Consider the following 14,329-nt stretch of genomic DNA (forward strand, 5'->3'; position numbering starts at 1 on the left):
TTTAGAGAGCATTACTTTTCTTGAGCAGAAGCTTTTTAGTTTTATGTTGTCCCATTTGTCTGTACTTTCTCTTAGTTGCTGAGCTGCTGGGGTTCCATTGAGGAAGTCCTTGCCTATACCTATTAGTTCCAAAGTATTTTCTACTCTTTCCTGTATCAACTTTAGAGTTTGGGGTCTGATATTAAGGCCCTATATCCATTTTGAGTTAATACTAGTACAGGGTGATAAACATGGATCTAGTTTCAGTTTTTTGGTGACTACTAACCAGTTTTCCCAACAGTTTTTGTTGAAGAGGCTGTCATTTCTACATTGTATATTTTTAGTGCCTTCATCAAAAATAAGTTGGGTATAGTTGTGTTGGTTCATATCCGGGTCCTCTATTCTGTCCCACTGGTCTTCATGTCTGTTTTTGTGCCAGTATCATGCTGCTTTTATTACTATTGCTTTGTAATATTGGTTGAAGTTGGGTATTGTGATACCTCCAGCATAGTTCTTTTTGCTGAGTATTGCCTTGGCTATTTGCAGTCTCTTATGTTTCCAAATGAATTTTAGGAGTTTTGGGGTAGAGTTGTTTGGGTTCTTTAAGATATAGGATCATGTCATCTGCAAACAGGGATATATTGACAGTTTCTTTACCTATTTGTATTTCTTTTATTCCTCCTTCTTGCCTAATTTCTCTGGCTAGGAATTCCAGTACTATGTTGAATAGGAGTGGAGATAGTGGGCATCCTTGTCTCACTCCTAATTTTAGAGGGAATGGTTTCAGTTTTTCACCATTAAGTACAATGTTGGCTGTAGGGTTGTCATACATAGCTTTTATAATGTTGAGGTACTTTCCTTCTATTCCTAGTTTTCTTAGAGCTTTTATCATGAAATGGTGTTGGATCTTATCGACGGCTTTTTCTGCATCTATTGAGATTATCAAGTGGTTTTTGTCTTTGCTTCTATTGATGTGCTGTATTATATTTACTGATTTGCATATGTCGAACCACCCCTGCTTCCGAGGATGAAGCAAACTTGGTTGTGGTGAGTGATCTTTTTGATATGTTCTTGAATTCGGTTTGCAATTATTTTATTGAGTATTTTTGCATCAATTTTCGTTAAGGAGATTAGCCTATGGTTCTCCTTTTCGAGGTGTCTTTGCCTGGTTTTGGGATGAGTATAATACTGGCTTCATAAAATGTGTTAGGCAGTTTCCCTTCCCTTTCTGTTTCCTGGAACAGTTTAAGGAGGGTTGGTATCAGCTCTTCTTTAAAGATCTGATAAAATTCAGCAGACAATCCATCAGGTCCTGGACTTTTATTTTTTGGGAGACTTTTTATTGCTGCTTCGATTTCATTTTGTGTTATAGATCTATTCAGGTGATTAATTTCCTCTTGGTTCAGTTTGTATGATATTAAGTATCTAGAAATCTGTCCATTTCTTCAAGATTGTCAAATTTATTAGAATATAGGTTCCGAAAGTAGTCTCATGATTTACTGGATTTCCATGGTGTTTGTTTTTATCTCCCATTTTGCATTCCTGATTTTACTGATTTGGGTTTTTTTCTCTCCTCATTTTAGTCAGGTTTGCTAGGCTTCTGTCAATCTTGTTTATTTTTTCAAAGAACCAACTTTTTGTTTTATTAATTCTTTGTATGCTTCTTTTTTGTTGTTTCTATTTCATTGATTTCAGCTCTTATTTATTTTTATTATTTCTGTCCTTCTGTTTGTTTTGGAATTTGCTTGTTCTTCTTTTTCTAGGAGTTTGAGATGTAATGTTAGGTTATTGATTTGAGATCTTTCAGTCTTTTTAATATATGTATTCATGGCTATAAACTTTCCTCTCAGGACTGCCTTTGCTGTGCCCCATAGGTTCTGGTAGGTTGTGTTTTCATTTTCATTAACTTCCAGGAACCTTTTTATTTCCTCTTTTATTTCATCGATGACCCATTGATCATTGAGCAATGTGTTGTTCAGTTTCCAGCTGGTTGCATGTTTTTTGTTATTACTTTTGTTCTTGAGTTCTAGTTTTAATGCATTATGATGAGATAGAAATCATAGTATAATGTCTTATATTTGCTGAGGCTTGCTTTGTGCCCTGGGATATGATCTATTTTGGAGAAGATTCCGTGGACTGTTGAGAAGAATGTATATTGTGTAGAAGTTGGATAAAATGTTCTGAGGACATTAGCTAGGTCTATTTGCTCTTTGGTATGATTTAGAGTTAGGATTTCTTTATTGATTTTTTGTTTGGATGACCTATCTATTGGTAATAGGGGGTATTAAGGTCTCCCACTACCACTGTGTTGGAGTTAATATATGTTTTTAGGTCATTCAGAGTATTTTTGATGAAATTGGGTGTGTTGATATTGGGTGCATATAGGGTGATAATTGTTATTTCCTTTTAATATTTCCATAGAGAAATCTGCTGTGGTTTTGATGGGTTTACCTTTGTATATTATTTATTTTTTCTCTCTTACAACTTTCAATATTCTTTCTATATACTCTGTGCTTGTTGATTTAATGTCATGGGGTAGTTCTACTTTGGTCAAGTCTGCTTGGTGTTCTGGAGGCTTCCTGTACCTGAATGGACATAGTTTTCTCTCGATTTGGGAAATTTTCTGTTATTATTTTGTTGAAAATATTATGAATTCATTTTGCTGGCACCTTTTCTCCTTCTTCAATCCCCAAGATTCTCAGGTTTGGTTTTCTGATGGAATCGTTGAATTTTTCCATATTTCTTTCACAGGTCTTGAGTTTTCTAACTAGTAGTTCTTCAGTTTTTCCTTTAATTACTATTTCATCTTTGAGTTCTGAGATTCTGTCTTCTGCTTGTTCTAGTCTTCTGGATTGGTGTTCCATTTAGTTTTGCATTTCTGTGTCATTTTTTTTGAGGCTTTCCATATCATGAGTCACTTTCTCTTTAATATTGTCAATTTTCATGCTGGGTTCATTTATCTCTCCATTTATGGTATTCCTTATTGCATTTTGGTGTTTATACAGGGCTTCTATGGTTTCTTTTATTTGTTCTTGTGTTTTCTCATATTCTTTATTTTTGTTGTCTTGGAATTTCTTCAGTTTTTCCTGTACATTTTGCTTGACCATATTCAGTATCATCTCTATGAAATTCTCATTGATTATTTGCAGGATTTCTTCTTTCAGTTTGTTCTTGTGGGCTTTGTTGGGTTCCTTGGCAGAGTTTCTCTTTGTTTTCTTGGAGTCTGGATCTGGGCATCTGTCTTCTTCATTTCCCTCTGTTTCCACTAATTTATTATTGGGGGGAAAATGGTTTCCATCTTTTTTCTGTCTTCCTATCATTCCACTTTGTGCTGTTACTGTCACTGTACTGTGTGTAATTTAGTACTATCTAGCTTGTCATAGTAAAAATAATGATATGTAGAATGGAAGGGTAAGAGGAGAAAGAAAGCAAAGAAGGTAAAGAAAAAAGAAAAAAAAATAGATCACCAAAGAAATAAGCAGGGAGAGATAGTATACTAATCAACAGTGAGCTAAAAAGGCATTAGAGCGACAGAGAAAGAAAAAAAGAAGACTAGAGAAAAGGAAAAAGAAAATGAAAGAAAAAATATCTCAGGTTCAAATGCAATAAAGTTTCAGTCTTCATAGTTCTGGTGTTACTCCTTCAGCATTCCATCCTGTTGGCTGGTGTTTGAGTAATAGTTCTGTCATCTCATCAAAGGGAAAAATAATAATAAAAAGAAAAGAAAAAAAAATTAAAAATAGAAAAGGTATATAAAACTGTAAAAGAATAAAAGTCCAGAAACCATGCCATTTCAGTCTCAGGAGTTGTGGTGTTGCTCCTTCAGCATCCAGTCCAGGTGTTGGTATTTAATCAGTAGCACTGTGGTTGTCTCACCAGGTGGTTGGGTGAGGACACAGTTTTGTGAACTCTTTCTGCTCTGTTTCAGGCTGCTGCTCACCTGCCACCTTCTGTCAGTCAGCTGCTGCTGCAGGCTTTATTTATTGCAGTTCACTGGTGTGAGCTGTCACACTCACCTAGTCCAGCAGGCTTTGTTTATTTCGAGTTCTCCTGGTCTCCTGCCCCTCCCCCTTTCTCCAGTGTATAGTACTACCAGCCTGTTACAGTTGCAGGCCGTTTATTTAGAGTTTGAGTGGGGAGGTGCCCTTCCCATACTCTCCAGTGGAGCATCCCACAAGTCAGCCACTGTTACAATTCTGCCCCACTCCAAGTTTGCTGGGGGGAGCCTCCAAACCCTCCTTCTCTGGCAAGCATCTTTATTTACAGTTCTCGTGGGGAAGTGCCCCTCCCCTTTTCTCCAGAACTCAAGGTGCCCTGCCCTCTGTGTCCTGAGTTGCTTGTTTATTATTTAGGGTTTTTTTTTGTGGGGTGGGGGTCAGTCTATCAGGGGGCTATGCTGCTTTATCCCAGGGGTGGCTGTGGGAGTACTGAGTGCCTCTTATTTGCTCACCTGTTTGTCTGCATCTCCCAAGCAGGTTAGGCGCCAGAGGCTGGCAGTGCGGGAACCCTCCTGGGTTCTCTGTTTATTGTGGCATGGGGAAGCTATGTGTGGGCTGGGCGTTTGGGTGTATCAGAGTTTTGCCTCTTTTTGGTGGTTTTTCCTGGCAGGTGTGCTTCCAGTTCCTCAGCAAGATTTTTAGTTTAAGGAGCACATGCTATCTGCTTCCTACCTCTAGTCACCATCTTGGAAGCTCCTGCCTCAATTCTAAGGATAAAGTTTAGGTATAATTTACTATAAAATACAGGAATGTTTTAAGTTTAAGAGCTGGTAAGATGGTGGAGGAATAAAAGCTTTCTCCTCAGGCTCTGTCAATAAGAGTTTGGATAGAAATAAGAGAATACATACATAAGAGCCAAAGAGAGGAGAGCAGAGGGAAACACAACAAGGTGACAGGACATCTGAGAAATATGGCAAATCAAAAAGATGACAGAAACAACTTGCAGCATCAGACAACACTCCCCTTTGGAGGAAGGGAAGCCAAAGCTTCCACATCAAGGTAAATTAGGCAGCTGCTGAGTCAGACTGCCAGAACCAGCTCTGGGACAATACACCACCCACAAATCCTAACCAAACTGTGCAGATATAAGGAGAGAGCAACTTTCACCTGCATGACAGGCTAGCAGCAAAACAATACAATCTCTCATTCCCCATAACTCATAGATCTGTGGCAAGGCAAAAATAGGAGAGGGCTTCTTGATTGAGTCTAGCATCTAGAGACACTTGACCACAGATTGTCTTTGATTTGCAGTGAGCTGAGAAGCTGAAGGGACCTGGTGTAGGAAACTGTGACCCTACTTAACTGCCCAAGGAAAATATCCAAAAAAAAGCACCTGGCTTTCCCCTGGCAGACAGCCAGGTATCCAAAACTCCTACAGGCAGGAGGGCTTGAAGACAGAGCAATTCAGGAGATTTGAGGAATTGCAGCCCAGAGAGTTCATAGTGTTTGCATGAGAGCCTGCCACCAGAGGTAAACGTGGTGAGGGAGGGGTTTGGAGATGATAGTCTGAGTGTCCCTGGCAAGAAACTAGCAAAAAGTCCAGAGGTTGGTAGCCCTGCCCAATCCTGCCACAACAGCCCCATTGAATGAGGTCAATTTAAAAACCAAAACACCCTTCACCTAATGATAGAGAATTCAAGTTAGTGCAGCTACTTAATTGCAAATGATGATAAGTAGCAACTTCAAACTCAGCACATTTGAAGATTTAAAAGGTGTCAGCCTGGGAAGTTTCAGGTCTCTGAACCTGATTGCTAGCAGAGGTAGACATAGAGAGGGTAAGGTTTTGACTGGGGCAATCTCAAAAGCAGCAAAAGTCCCAGAGGTTGATGATCCCATCATCTCAAGCTACCTGTGCCCTACTCACAGAACAAGTGGACTCACCCATGCGGAGATCTCTGCGTTTCAACAGTAAGTCTAACTTCCTTGTCTATGGTGACCACCCAGACCCAAAACAACTCAGGTGGCAAAGCTCTACAAGAGAATTGGCCAGGAACATACCAATCACACTGTCTTAGGTGCAGTTGCCTGAGGCCCAGGCTATACCCTAAGCTACAAGTGCAATACCGCCCTCCTCTCCCAACCAGGGCAAAAAAGACCAACTTGGATAAACAAATTTCTATCCAAGAAGATATATAAGCATTTTTGTTTGCTTGTTTGTTTTGTTTACTTGTTTGGGTTTTTGTTTTATTTATTTATTTTTGTTTTTTAAAAAGCTGACAAGTTGATTTAAAAAAATTATTGTTGTGCTGGGGGTACATTGTGACAGATACAAAAGTTCTTACAAGGTATCACATATATCATAGTTGAATTCACCACCTTCATCATTCTCCTTTATCCCCTTCCCCTCATTCCTGGAATAGTTCCAACAAGTCTCATTTTTTCCATTTATATACATGTTTACACAGTATTTATGCCATATTCAACCTCCTACACAGTTTCCCCACATCTTGGTACCAATCCTTTCTAGCTACCTCCTACTGGTACTAATCCCTTAGAACGGATCTGTTCTGACCTCCTGGTCTTCAATTTTAAAATAACAAACTTTTTGTTTAAGATAGCTATACAAGGAATTTTCTTGTGACATTTCAATTTGCTTTATTATTCATGTCTTCTGTTTAAGTTCTGTTTTGTTTATTTGTCAGTTTGTTTCTCTTTGTTCAATTTGTTCTTCTTTGGTTATTTCTTGCTTTTTTTCTTCTTTTTTTAAAACTTGTTTTCTAATTGCTGAAATCTTTTTTTCTTTTATTTCTTTTTATACCTCAAACCATTATCTATTTCCCAATTGTAATTGTATAGAGCACTCTAATACACCTTCCTCCCACAACAACCTCTCCTTTTTTTCCTTGTCCCATTCCCCTCTCTTCTCCAAATCCAAATCCCATAATACTCAATGTCTGATCTTTATACCTTTCAACAAGTGTTAATCTCCCAACTCATCCCCTTAGAAACCACAGGTTATTGTTATGCATTGGTTGAAATGTCAGAGAAAGATCTCAAAAGGCTGCTGTAAAAAATGATCAGAGGATTCAAATAAACAGATAAGTGAAATTATGAAATTGATCCAAGATCAGACAAAAAAGTCAGCAACATGGAAGAGTAATTCAGCAAGGAAGTGAAAATTATGAAAATAACTAAGTAGAGATGTTAGAAATGAAAAACTTCAATAAATCAGATACAAGCCACTGTGGATAGTTTTGTCAACAGACAAGATCAAACAGAATGAAGATTATCAGAGATAAAGGTCAAGATCTAGGGCATAATGAATGCTGACAATCACAAAGGAAAAAATGACTACACATGAATGTAAAATTTAAGACTTCTGGGACACAGCCAAAGGACCAACCTTAGTATTCATGGGGTAGAAGAAGGAACTCAAATACAAACTAAAGGCATAAGAAAACTATTCAAAGAAATCATAGCTATAAGTTTCCCAAATCTATTTAATGATATAAATACCCATACCCAGGAAGTATTTTGAACTCCAAAAACACATGATCATCATATTTTAAATCTATAATTAAAATTCCATGTCACATCATAATTAAAATTCCATAATTAGAAATAATGAAAAGTCTGAAAGCAACAAGAGACAAACAACAGCTTCCATACAATTATTAAACACAAAACCATCATATCAGACCTCTTACCACAAACTAAAATCCAAGAAAGCCTGGTACATAAAATTCATGTTCTGAAAGAGCATAAATGCCAACCACAAATACTTTATTCAGCAAAGCTCTCCTTTGATATCAATAGAGAAATAAGGCCCCTCCAAGACAAGGATAAAGTAAAGCAATTCATGTCCACCAACCCTGCATTACAAAGGATAATCAAGGGAATAATTCAGATAGAACAGAATGAAAAATAATCAAATATGAGAGGCAAGAAGGAATAAAACTCAAAAGGGAAACTGTTAAGAATACCATAGCTAGGAAAGTAGCAAGTAGGATCAAATCATTCAACGAGCAAAATCTAAAGGTGAACAAAGACAAAAGTAAAGAATAGTCAATAGCAGGGGTACCCTCTACTGGGACTTACCCCTACTCTTAGGGCTTTACTCTTCAATCTCAATAAACTCTTCCACTTTACACTTAAAAAAAGAACAATCAATGGGAGCCTCAGTATGGATAAAAAGGAATGGAAACACAGGAATCAGTAAATACCTCTCAACCATCATCCTAAATGTAAATGGTCTTAACTCTCCAATCAAAAGACATAGATTATCTGATTGGATCAAAAAGTAATATACAACAATCAGTTATCTACAAGTAACACATCTCACAACCAAAGACACATACAAATAGAAAGTGAAACATTGGAAAAAAGATACCTGGCATGCAGAAACCAAAATAACACAGGCGTACTTATTCTTCTATAAGACAAAGCAGATTTTGCACAAAAAAATCAGTCAGAAGAGATGCAAAGGCCACTACATACTAATAAAAGGAATAACCCAGCAAGAAGACATAACTATTCTTTATATATATATATATATAACTTCATAAAACAAACACTTCCGAGATAGAACCAGACACAGAATTAGGGAAGGACTTCAACATCCAACTCTCTTCAATACATAAAACATCAGACAAAAATTAACCAGGATATCCTAGAGCTAAACAGTAGTGTAGACAATATAGATGCTGGAATAGTATTTCATCCTATGGGAGATTACACATTTTTCTCAGCACCCCATGGGACTGTCTCCAAAATAGATCACATCCTAGATCATAAAGCAAACCTAAACAAATACAAAAAGTTGAAATAATCCTCTGAATACTAACAGACTATAATGGAATAAAATTGGAAATCAATAGCTAGGAAAACCACAAAACCATTCAAAGTCATACAGATTGAAAAACATACTTTTGAGAAATCAATGAGTCATGGAAGAAATTATGTAAGAAATTCCTAGATACAAATGAAAATGAGGACTCAAGTTAGTCCAACCTATGGGACATGGAAAACACATTCTTAAGAGAATTTATAGCCATGAATAGCCATATCAAAAAATTAGAGAGATCTCAGATGAACAATCTGATGAAACACCTCAATCTTTTAGGAAACAAAAGTAAACCAATGCAAAACTTAATACATGGAAGGGAATTATAAAAATCAGGGCAGAAGTCAATGAATTGGAGAATAAAATAAGGATACTACAAATCAATGAAATGGAAAGTTGTTCCTTTGAAAAAATAAGCAAGATCGAGGAAACTTTAGCCAAATCAAATAAATGATGAAAGAAGAAGATACAAGTTAATAAATATAGAGATGAAAAGGGGGATATTATAACAGACACCAATGAAATACAAAAGATCATATGTGAATAATTCAAACATGTATACTGTAGCAAACTGGTAAATGAAGAAGAAATGCATTTCTTGAATATATGACCCACCATAACTAAACCAAAAGGACATTAAGCACTTGAGCAGAACTTTATAAACAAGAGAGAATACAGAATTTTTTAAACTGTTAAATTGCCATAGAAAAGGCATTATGTGGAAAGAGGAAAAATAGAGAGGATGTACCAATTTGGGTTATAATACATATATACGAGGAAATGTTACAAGGAAACCAATGTACAACAATCTTAAACAAACAAAAATGTCTTTTTTTCAAAACAAAGAACTGGAAGGTAAAACAGGTGCTGTCTGGTGGTTAGCACCATTGGTTGGGGAGGATTGGAAAGATGTAGGAATGTGAATATTATGGAAATATTACATAATAATGGGTTAAAATGGAAAAATGATACCTAATGAAACTGTCAGGAATAGGGGCAGGGGAAATGAAGGAGAATGATGGAGGATTGAATTCAACTATGATATAGTACAAGAACTTTGGTAAATGTTATAATGCACTCCCAGTACTACAATGAAAAAAATTTATTGAAAAATCTTGAACAGAGCTATAATAAGCAATGAGAATGAGACTCTTTCAAAGAACCTCCAAACAAAGAAAAGTCCACATCATCATGATCTCACTGCTAAATTCTACCAGATCATTAAAGAAGAACTAACACAAATGTTTCTCAAACTATTTCATAAAGTACAAAAGGAAGGAATACTATCAAACTCATTCTACAAAGTCAACATTACCTGACCAACCAGGTAAAGACACATCAAAAAAAGAAAGTTATAGGCCATTATCCCTGATGCACATAGATAAAAACATCCTCAATAAAATATTTGCCAACAGGGTCTTACAACACATAAAAATATCATACACCATGATCAAGTAATTTTCCCCCTAGGGATCTAAGGATTGTACAAAACAGGCAAACCAATACATGCAATACAACACATAAACAAAATCAAGGACAAAAAATACATCATCTCAATAGATTCAGAAAAAGACTTTGACAAAATTCAACATCCTTTCATGACAAAAGCTCTGAAGAAACTAGGAATAGAAGGCTCATTCCTCAGCATTATTAAGGCTATATGTAGCAAACCTATAACTGACATCTTACTAAATGGGGAAAAACAGAGACCATTTCCGCCAAACTCAGGAATGAGACAAGGATATCAACTCTTGTGACTCTTATTCAACATAGTATAGGAATTTCCAGCCAGAGCAATAAAACAGGAGAAATAAATAAAAGGGACTCAAAGGGAAAGGAATAAGGCAAATTGTCAATATATGTGGATGATATGATCTTATACCTGAAAGACCTTAAAAACTCAACTGAAAAACTGTTATATCTCATAACACATTTAGAAAATTATCAGAATACAAAATCAACACATCAAAATCAACAGCATTTCTACACACAAACAGTGAAGATTCTGAGAATGTAATTAGGAAAACAATACCAATCACAGAAGCCTCAAGGAAATTTAAAAACCTAGGGATAAATTTAATTAAGGAAGTGAAAGACCTATACAAGGAAAATTACAAATCAATGAAGACATTAGAAGATGGATGGGCATCCCATGGTCATGGATTGGTAGAATCAATATTATGAAAATGATTATGCTACCAAAAGCAATTTGTTTGTTCAACACAATCCCTACAAAAATTTCAATGACGTCTTTCACTGAGATAAAAATATCAATCCTAAAGCTTATATGGAATCACAAAAGACCTCAAGTAGCCAAAACAATCCTGAGTCAAAAGAGCAACACTGGCAGTATTATTCTATATGTTCTCTGTATGTATTCTATATAAAATAGAAGAACCTAACACAAACCCTTACATCTACAGGCATCTGATTTTCAACAAAGGAGCCCAAAAGATACATTGGAGAAAAGACAGCTTGTTCAACTAATTGTGCTGGGAAAACTGGACTTCCACCTGCAGAAGACTGAAACTTGATCCCAATCTGTCACCTTGTAGTGGTATCAATTCAAAGTTGATCGAAGATCTTAATGTAAGGTCTGAAATGTGAAATTACACCAGGAAAAATTAGGGAACACACTGGACCATATACGCATAGGTAATAACTTTATGAATAGAGCCCCAGTAGGTAGTTTGGTAGTAAATTTTGCAATTAGGAACTTTGACTCTAATTGCTGTTTTGAGACTGCTTTGACTTCATTCCGTTTCTACATAAATAAAAATACTGGTTTGTCAGTTTTGTCAAAAAGCCATTTGGAATTTTGAATGAGTTGAACATGTAGAAAAATTGGAGATTGTTGCCATTTAAACAAAATTAAGCCTTCAAGTCCCATTTTGTGTGTTGTTTTCATTTATCTAAAAAACATTTCTTTAAAAAATGTTTTTTAGTTTCTATGCAAAAGCATATCATTTTATCAGATTTTTCCCCTAAGTATCTCATTCTTCTCTATGCTAATTTATTTTCTGAAATTTCACTGTTGGGAATGGTTGTTGCTAATATATGTATGTGTGTGCAACTTCATCTGAGTTTTAAAAATTTGGAAATTGTATTCTGCCACTTCACTGAACTCATTTTCCAAGTGGATTTTGAGTGTATATCCCTTAGTATTTCCTGTACATAAGAGCATATCATATGTGAGTAGTAGAAGCAACTTAATTTCTGTTTAATTCTAGATGTATTTTTGTCCCCTTGCCTAATCACCATGAGTAGAACCTGTGTTACTATATTAAATATACCTGGCAATAGTTGATAACTTTTTCTTGTTCCTGGTAATAGGGATTAAACATTCCTTGATACATTGTTTCTTTTGTGACATCATCTGTGGGTACTTTGTAAATATTCTTTATCAGGTTGAGAGTAATGCCTTTCTATTCATAGTATGCTGAGAAATTTTTCTTTCTTGAATTTTTTCTTTGTTTTTTGTGCTGTTAATTGAACCCATGGATTCCCTCCAATACTAAACACATTCTCTACCACTGAGTATACATGAGATCCTGTTTCTCTTTCATCTGTTGAGATGATCCTGTGATATTCATTGCTTATTTTAGTTAGGACATATTACATTCATTCAAAATTTGGTGTTACATCTATCCTGCAATCCTTGGAAAATCCTTATCAGTTATGGTATATAACTCTGTTTATGTGTTGCTATATTCAACTTGCCAGTATTTTGTTGAGGGTTTTTGTTTTCTATAGTCAAAGTCATATTGGGCATAGTTTTCTTGTAATAACTTTGGTTTTGTTATTTGGGGAATTCCAATTTCATAGTGTGAATTACCAAGCAAATGCACTCGTAGTTTTTGGGAAAGTTTCCACAGAATTGGTGTTAATTTTTTAAAATGTTTGGGATAAATCATCTTTGGAAGAATACCTCTATACCTCAACTCTTAGGCATGGCTTTTTAATTTATGTGACAGAGGACACTGGGTTGCTCATGGTTTTTATAAATATAGGTCTCAGACATTGCTGTCAGGCCCAGAGCTCTACAGGGCAGAGGGCTTAACCTCATCCAGTCCCTGAGTTTATGCAGGTCAGAAGATGCTGGAGTGTTCTGGTTTTCTGCAGTATGTAGTCTGGAGTCTGTCATGAGCTGTGAGCCTGCAGGGAACCTGTTGTTCCTGTCTCTCCACATGGGTGTCTGCTGGGAAGAGACAATTGACTCTTCCCAGTCCCCAGGTGTCTGCAGGGCAGAGGGCACAATTTGTTTCTGGCCCCTGGATTATTGCAGGCCAGAGGCAACAGGGTATCTCCAACTCCTGGATTCTAAAGAATATAGGACAAAGTTTTCTCCCTTGTTCCAAGTACTTGTACACAGGCTGGGACCAATTTCCAGCCCGTGGTGTGTTCATAGAAGAGGCTGCAGGGTAGTTCCAGGTGTCTTCAGATGGGTTGTCATGGTCAATCCACAGACCCAGATCCCAATATTTGAATGGCACAGTATACAACCTGTTCCCAGCCCCTGTGTGTCTGAAGGGTAGAGGCTCTGGCTTATATCTATACTAGTAACTGGATTCTGCATGGCAAAAGGCTGAAAACTGCACCTGTCTCAAGTATCTGGGGCACAGAGCCTGCATCTGCTCTCATTCAATGGGTGTCTTCAGAGGATAGGCCACATGGTGTCTTCTGGGCAGAATCTATGGCCTATCAGTTCATGGGTGTATGCACAGTAGAGACTATGGCTTGTCCACAGCACATGGATTCTGAAGGGCATTTGCTGTGGATTACCTAGCACTGGGTGTCAGAAGCACAAAGGTGGAGCCTGTTCACAACTCTGCATTTCTGCAAGACTGAGGCAATGATAGGGCTCTCAGTGTCTACAAATGGAGGGCAGTTGATTGACTCTGGCCTGGATAGGTACTGTGGCTTGTCTTCAGCTCTAGCCACTTTTATCTTCAGGGAATAGGCTGAAGCCACTCCCAGGCCCTGGGTCATTTCCAGGCCTCTTGGTGTCTTTAGGACAGATTGTACTGGAGGTTTCCTGGTATCTACAATATAGAGACCATGTCTTGTTCAACAGCCCCATTTGTCTGAAAGTTAGAGGTTGCTGAAGGTCTCCAGCTATTTATAGGGAAGTGCCCTATAAACCCATGTTCTGACCCATGTGTCAGAACAGAGGCTGTGGCCTGCTCTAAGTGTCCTGGTGTCTGCAGGAAAAAGATTTCTCAGGTGTGAATGGCTTAGAGTGTGGGCTATCCCTGGCCTCTGGGTTATCTGCATGGCAGAGGTTCTATGCTGTGCTCAGCCCCTAGTGTGCCAAACACAGAACATGTTCTGACTAATTGCAGGTGTCTCATTTTTAGAGACTGCATCCTGTTTGACCATCTTCTTTGATCCTTTAAGTGTTTCAGTGTCTTGTCTATTTTTTTAATGTGTCCTGCTGGGATTCACTGGGTTGTTTTTGTATGTCCTCTTTATGTTCCATCTTAACCTTGTTAAACATTCTTATCTTCATTCTTCTAACCTCAGCATCTGAGGATTCATTCCCTTCATTGTCCACTAAAACCTCTATTTT

General features: G+C 37.1%; 1 pseudogene; it reads left to right on the top strand.

Annotated features, from left to right (window-relative positions):
- Positions 1-4,066, top strand: part of LOC109678277 (integrin beta-1-like) — a 37,547-nt pseudogene extending 33,481 nt beyond the window's left edge.
- The last annotated feature ends 10,263 nt before the right edge of the window (positions 4,067-14,329 follow it).

Source organism: Castor canadensis, chromosome 15, assembly GCF_047511655.1.
Source record: "Castor canadensis chromosome 15, mCasCan1.hap1v2, whole genome shotgun sequence".
Taxonomy (NCBI): Eukaryota; Metazoa; Chordata; class Mammalia; order Rodentia; family Castoridae; genus Castor; species Castor canadensis.